Here is an 8067-nt window from a genome sequence, read left to right on the forward strand (position 1 = left end):
GGTATAAAGGCCCGTGCTAATAAGAGCTGTGCCCCCAGGTGAGTCTTGAAGCTTCCTTGAGTCAACATAGAATTCAGAGGTCCTCAGAGCCTGTTCAGCATTTCCAGGGTAGGACGCGTCACAACAGGAATGAAGCTCACAAAATGAAAGCTCGCTGCCCTGACCAGACAGCTGCTGTCTGATGCTGAGTCCAGTGTCCTGTGGACTGAACCCCAGGGTGCAGAGGTAGGAGGCCTTCAGGGATCACCCAGCTGGACAATTTTATGAATGAGGACTCAGCTCACCGAACACGCATCCCTTTCCCTGCCATGTCAGCCCATGTCCTCAGAAGGGGCACCTCATCACTGTGTGCCTCACTTTCCTCCTTGGAATATCTTTTCACTAAGATACTGAGAAACAGCCTTACCTCCTACGTGGAGTCTACAGCCCACACGCAGGTCCAGACAGTGCTACCAGGATCGTCTTGCCTGGGCTCTACTCTGATGCCGGCAGCTGTGCGCTTGCAGATGTGTCCTCCGTACAAAAGGCAACCATGCTTTGCTGCCAAGGACTGAGCAAATGGAATATGTAGCTTCTCGTTCCACGACACAGTTCTGTTGACTGTTACATTTGGGTAAATGGGAGTTTGAGGTTTTCATGGTTTTCTGGTATTCTGACCACACCACACCAAAACTTGGCACTGGTTGCTAACACACTCTGGATCAAGGTTTAACCTGAGAAACGGGAGCAGCAAGATGTGTGTGTGTGTGTGTGTGTGTGTAGGCTTATTACAAGGGACTGGCTTAATGTGATTGCGGTTGGCTTGCTAGGCAAGTCTGAATTCACAGGGCTGGCTAATAGAAAAGGCAGACTGGAGCTGCTGAGCACTAGCTCAAGCTGCTGGCCACAGATAAAACTCTTTCAGATCTGCTTTTAGGGCCTTTCAACTGGTCAGGCGAGGTCCACCCCAATTATCCAGGCTATTTCCCTTTTGTAAAGCCAGTTGATGACGGACCTTTATCACATCCGCAAAATTACCTTCCCAGCAACATCTAGGTTAGTGTTTGAATGGATGGCTGGGGACTGTCGCCCGGCCACACAGACCCAGATCTGACCCTTGCACTCTCTGTCCATGCAGAATGAGCCCTTTTATACCAGCCAATCCTTGAAATTCGTATTTGCTAGACTCTCTGATGCCACCGAGATAACAGACTTCACCGCTGACTTCACCAACTGACTGTTGACCAGCGGGGATTTAACAGCGGGCCCTGCTCGCCCCAGGCGTCCTTTGTGGGCACTCTGCACACAACGTACCAGCTATGGACTCCTCTTGACTGAAATGTGTGCCTAAGAAGTGCACTTTTCTTGTGTCCCAGGCCTTCGGACCTCTTGTCTGCTAGTCTGGTGCTTCTCAAGCCACCTGTGGCAAAGGACCAGTTGCTTTGTTTTTCATTTCCAATCCATTATGCGACTTATACTTTTGTAAAATACGATAAAGATGAACCACCAGGAAAAATGACCGTGCATTTAGATGCCCAGGAGCTCTCAGAGTGTCTGGACACTGGCTCGTGTTTTCTGTGTCCACCACACAGAACAAGCAGTCTCAAGGCGTCACTGGGCACGGAGCAACTCCCGACTTCCTTCTGTGAATATTTCTCGAGTACGTGCTATGTGGCGGGCACTGCCTTATCTCAGGGAACTTTAAATGGAGGGAGACAATGAAGAAACATCACAAATAAGTACATTAAACTATGTTAGAAGGTGAGAGCTAGAGGCAAGGAGAGGAGGAGAGTGCTGGGTTGGCTGGGCTTCCCACCTCCCGCCGCCCTTGACTGGGAATATCAGGGTTCTAAATAGTGAAGTAAATCCATCTGTAGAAAAGTGTGGATGGTTGTCCTTACCTGTTAATGTGCATGCTATGTGGTAAGTTGCTTCATCGTATCCAACTCTTTGCAACCGTGTGGATTGTAGCCCACCAGGCTCCTCTGTCCATGGGATTCTCCAGGCAAGAATACTGGAGTGGGTTCCCATGCCCTCCTCCCGGGGAATCTTCCAGACCCAGGGATCAAACGTGTATTTCTTGTGTTTCCTGCATTGGCAGGCAGGTTCTTTACTGCTGAGCCACCAAGGAAGCCTAAGAATATTGGAGTGGGTAGCCATTTCCTTCTCCAGGGAATCTTCCTGTACCTTTTAAGTCTCTTGCACTGGCAGGTGGGTTCTTTACCACTAGCGCCACCTGGGAAGCCTTATCTCTTAATACACTTGTGTTTTAACAGTAATCTCTTTACACAGGATGAGAACTGAGAGCCCAGAGTTGACATGTGTGACACAGTTGTCAACCCTGGGGGCCTCGGATCTCTGAATCAGCAGCAGAAGCGCGTGGACGAGCCCCCAGGGATTTCTGAATGGAGAAATGGATTTCTGAATGGAGATGGGAGCAGAGAGAGCAGGAGGAAGAACAAAAGGTAACAAAAGACTGAGGCTGAGAAGCCAGGCTCCCCAGGACTTCCCTGGTGGCCCAGTGGTTAAGACTCTGCACTTCCACTGCAGCGGGTCATGGAACTAAGATTCCACATGTATCATGGCAAGGTCAAACAGGGAAACAAGGAAGCCAGGTACACATCTCCCCCGGAGAAGGCAATGGCACCCCACTCCAGTACTCTTGCCTGGAAGATTCCATGGACGGAGGAGCCTGGTAGGCTGCAGCCCATGGGGTCACAAGGAGTCAGACACGACTGAGCGACTTCACTTTCTTTCTATAGTTCTTTTGGAGAATGAAATGGCAACTCACTCCAGTATTCTTGCCTGGAGAGTCCCATGGATGGAGGGGCCTGGTGGGCTGCCATCTATGGGGTTGCAAAGAGTCAGACACAACTAAGCAACTAACACACACACACACACACACACACACACACACACACACCACCCCTCATGCTGAACAGGAGTGGGGAGGAGTGTTCGGGGTTCATTTTAACTCGGTGGGTGGCAGCTTCAAAGGAGGGTGCTGGGGTCCCATAGACTTAGCACAGTGCAGTCTGAGAAATCATTAGTCTTGTTGCAATTAGCAATTTTTTTAGCAGCAATAATATGTTCATTGGCATCACCCCAGTGGACTGGGTGTTCAACTGCGAAGGAAAAGAACAAAATCTAAGAATGTGCATAAAGGGCTAGAAATAGAGTCGAGGCTGCCTAAAAACTGCCGTGAAGCCAGGGACCCTGGGGAGCTTTTTAGCTTCCAGGGTGAAAAGAAATTCCAAGAGAACGTGCGAGTTTATTGTTCCACTTGACGTGTAAAATGGAGACGGGTGATAATAATAGGTGAGACAAAGGTGCCTGTTGTTCATCCACAAGCTGCCCTATGAGGGGGCACTTTCATTGTCCCCCGTTTTCAAATGAGGCCTGAAGGGCTGGCCGGCCAAGGCTGAGGGTGGGCTCATGTTGCAACCACTGGCCATTTGGCTACAGGTCTGGGCCTCTACCCACATTCCCATACTGCCTCTCAGGAGTACCCCGCATCCCTTTCAGCAAGCTGGGGGAGCTGTTCTGGGTAGAGGGAGCAGCCCTGCTTCCCCAGAGCCCCAACAACCCAGGACCCTCAGAGAGCTGGTACTTTGCCGGCTCAGCCAGTCAGAGACCAGTACCCAAGACAGTGCCTGTGCCCCCAGGCCGGGCTCCAGTAAGCTAAGGTGGTCCCAACAAGAAGAGCCTGGGGTACTTCCTCAGAGCCGGCTGGGGCACGGAGCCTCCCCATCACCTGTGTTTGGAAAGAGATGGACAGAGGGATGGAAGGATGGAAGGACGGATGGAGAGAGGTGGATGGAGGGAGGGAACAAGACGGGGGACAGCGAGAGCAGTGGAGAGCTGCCAGCAGAACAAAGGCAGAGCTTTGCGTGAGCCCCGATTGGTGGCTGTCGACATCAGGGAGCTGGCAGTGGGCTACTTAGAAGCGGGATGTCCTTTGTGATTGGTTATGGGACACATTTGTTTTCTGCAGGTTGGCCCTGAGTTGAAAGCAGGGACAAAAATCCAGGGAAGCTGGCAGTCACTGACCAAGTCCTGGCTGTTTTGTCCTGTCCTAGCACAGGGCATCATCCGAGTTCTATAGTCATTCACGGTCTGGCTCTTGTCTGTTTGATCGCTCCTGCTGAGAATGTTCTCCCAATGCAGGCTCCCAGGAACTGCACGTGCCCTGGTGGGCATTGTGCCCCAGGAAGCTGAGGGTCCACTGTGCTCCTGGAAATGGACTCACAGACCCAGGAGCAGGGCGGCTCTACCCTCCTGGCATGGGGACAGAGGACTGCATTGTGGTCACAGATGGGACCTACCGTGGTCCTCTGTGGGGACTGAACTGAGCCTCAGGACTCCCTTGCGTGGCCAGATACCCACTGTTCTCTAGCCAGTTAGCTCTGAAAAGCCTGGGAGCTTGGGACTGGAAGTGGAGAGGAAGGAAGCCCAGTTAGGTGGCCTCATTTCTACACTCCTCCGCCCCCAGGGTTTTCAAGTCAGTCTCCCCTGTGCTGCCTTGCAACGTAGCAGTGCCGCTTTGCTGTTGGTCACTGATTAGTTGGTTACTGCTGCTGCTGTTACTGATTAGTTGCTCAGTCATGTCCCACTTTTTTATAACCCCATGGGCTGGAGCCTTCCAGGCTCCCCTGTCCATGGAATTTCCCAGGCAAGAATACTGGAGTAGGTTGCCATTTCCCTCCTCCAGGGGATCTTTCCGACCCAGGGATCCAACCCGCTTCTCCAGCATTGCAGACGGATTCTTTACCACTGAGCCAGCTGGGAAGCTCAGCACTGGTGCTTATCCTGTCTTTGCTTGGAATATGCATACTTCGTTATCATGCATAATTTTCATTCACTCTGATTTCCTTCAGGTGTTGCATTGCATGTCATTTATCTTGATCTCCAAGTGTTAAGGATTCCCATAAATTCTGCACCCAAAGCAAGTGCCTCTCACTGCTTACCCCTCTACTTCCTTGCCTTCAAGCCCCAGGTGGTTCCCCCTAAGTGTCTAGTGTTAGTGTTCCAGGGCTGACGAGTAAATTATGCACATTTTTAATGGATTTGTTAGGGTTTCGGTCGTGGTTTCTGCTTCTTTTTAAGAAATTAATAATTAATGATTAATTCATTCCACAAATATTCCATAAGATTTTAATGGAAAAACCTGAACAAATTTTTTGGGCAACCCAGTTTTTCTTGCACCAACTCTGTTCCAAGGACCACGCCAGGGGCAGGGGATGCAAGAGTGAGCGAAATGACTGTGGGTGGGCTTGGCCCCATGGAGCTTACGATCCTCAGGGCAGAGTCCCGGACTCTGCAGACCTCACACTCCTTGCCATTGGCCTGGTGGAAAGAGGGTCCCTGGGCAGCATGCATGTTGAGGGAGTGAGCTGAGCCACGTGCCTCTGGTTCCTCGGGGACCAGTTTTGGCTCCACCAAGGTAGTGGTGAGCTCCCCCTGCCCAGCTGTCAGAAGCAGCCACAAGATGCCTGCACCAAGGACTCCAGGGATGGGCTCCGAGAGGCCTTGCCCTCTCTCTTTCTCCATCCTGGCCAGCATATTCCTCCTCTTTCATAAACACACTTGGAGTTTTGGAAACCAGTTCCAACCACCACCCCCAGCCCAGGACCTCACAAGAGGTAGACCATCCATGGGTGTTAAACTAGGGTGAAGGGAGCAGCAGTGAAAGAGCCCCTCTTGCGAAAACTTTCGTGTCATCTGCTTGGCAAGCTCAGGTGGAAATGGCATTGGGTCAGCCTTCCTCCTCACTGGCAAGCCTTCCCATTCACTTTGCAGGGGAGACGGTCCTGTCTGCAGGCCTGAGCTCAGGAACCCTCAGATCTTTAGGATAAGGAACAGATTGGTGTCTCTCAGCCTAAGGTCTGTGATGACACGGGCTCTCCAGCTGACCTGTACTCTTGCGCCTTCTCTGCTGTGACACCCTGTTTCACCGCTGTGCTATGCTCGTGTCCAGTTCTTTGGGACCCCACGGACTGTAGCCCACAGGCTCCTCTGTCCATGGGATTTTCCAGGCAAGAATACCAGAATGGGATGCTGTCTCCTCCTCCAGGAGATCTTCCCAAGCCGGGGATCAAACCAGAGTCTCTTGAGTCTCTTGCAATGGCAGGCAGATTCTTTATCACGGCATCACCTGGGAAGCCCCTCTCTTTCACTAAAGCTCTGTGTTTTCTTGGGCGAGTTCCATAGCTCTGTGGGTTATTTTCCATGTCAGAAGTGTCTCATTTTGTGGTATAAAAGGCCCAAAGGTCTAAATTGTAACCTCAGTCTCTCATCCACTAAAAGGCTTCTCCATGGTCCTTCCCCTGCCCCTGACCTTTTCACTCTTGGCTGAGGCCTGGCTTGTGGAGTGGGAGGTGGTTAATGTATTTATCCATAGGATGGATCGACACCCACGATCTTGCTATTTGTTTTCAACTTGTCCCATCTGTTCTCTTATTCCCTTTTCCTGCTTTCTTTTAGATTATTTTTTATGATCCCATTCTATCTCTGCAATTGTCTTCCTGGCTGTTATGGACTGAATGGGGTCCCCTCAAAATTCATACATTGAAGCCCTCACCCCCAGTGTGATGATGGTGTTAGGAAGTGGAGGCTTTGGGAGGTGAAGAGGGTTAGGTGAGATCAGGAGGGTGGGGCCCTCGTGGTGGGATTAGTGCTTTAATGAGTAGACACCTGAGAGCTTGCTCTTAGCCTCTCTCTACCATTTGAGGATTTATCAAGAAGTCAGCACCTAGGGCCTTCCCACGACTCACATTTCCTGTGTTGGCAGGTGGGTTTTTCACCTCTAGGGACAGCTGGGAAGCCCCCATCATTTCACTGTCTCTCTCTCTGTGTCTATATCTGAATCTTCACACGGTACACATTAAACTAATACAATGCTGAATGTTATTTGTACCTCAATTTCAAAAACCCCTAAATTTTAAAAAATACCTGAAAAAAACTCAGACCTTCAAATCAAGAATTGTTTAGTCAATAGTTTGTTTTGTTTTATGAAGATATTTCTGTATTCCTCAGTACAATCCGGTAATTGCACACAAAATAGAAATTCAGTAAAATCAGCTCCATTTGAGGTTAACTTAATGTGATGATTGTAACTTTCAGCTGTAATCGATTTTTTTAAAGTACCTTTAATTACAAACTTTCTTATATGCCTAGATTTTTTAAAAAAATTAAATGGTTTATTTTGTCTTTGTTATCCTTGTAAACATTTCATTTCTGTAGGTTTCATAAAGTATTGTTGTTTAGTGGCTAAGTCCTATCTGACTCTTTTGCAGGCAAGAATTTCCCAGGCAAGAATACTGGAGTGGGTTACTATTTCCTTCTCCAGGGGTTCTTCCCGACCCATGGATCTAACCCCTGTCTCCTGCATTGGCAGCCAGATTCTCTACCACTGAGCCACCAGGGAAGCCCTTCACAAAGCATATTGTCAGTACTATAGGACATGAGTGTAATTCACAAACAAACACTTGCCCTGGGGGCAGGTAGTCAAGCATGTCCCCCAGCCAAGTGAGGTGGGCAGGGCCTCCCTGAGTTGCCCCTTCTTGAGGGCTCTTGAACTCATGAATAAGAAAATCAATAATATCTCCCTTTCTTTCTCTATGGTCAGCCACACCGCTAGAAAGCCAAATCAGGCCCTTCTGTGTGTTTTTGGAAGTAACTTTTTTTTTTTAATTTATTTATTCGCTGTAAGCAGGGGTTACTCTCATGTTGCGCAGCAAGCACGGGCTCAGGCTTCAGCAGTTACAGCACATGGACTTGGTTGCCTCGTGGCATGTGGAATCCTCCGGAACCTGTGTCCCCTGCATTGACAGGCGGATTCTCAGCCACTGGACCACCAGGGAAGTCCTAGAAGTAACATTTTATGGGAGCATGGCCATACCCACCATCCACATGTCACCTGTGGCGGCTTCAGAATTACGATGGCAGAGTTGAGGGGTTGCCACAGAGACCATCCAGATACCGAAGCCTAAACTATTTTTATTATCTGGTCCTTTACACAAAAAATGTGCTGGCCTCCAGGCCCACTAACGTGGGCTGGGGACTTGAAGGGAACTTTTGCAGCAGGCC

Source organism: Capra hircus, chromosome 19 (genome assembly GCF_001704415.2).
Source record: "Capra hircus breed San Clemente chromosome 19, ASM170441v1, whole genome shotgun sequence".
Taxonomy (NCBI): Eukaryota; Metazoa; Chordata; class Mammalia; order Artiodactyla; family Bovidae; genus Capra; species Capra hircus.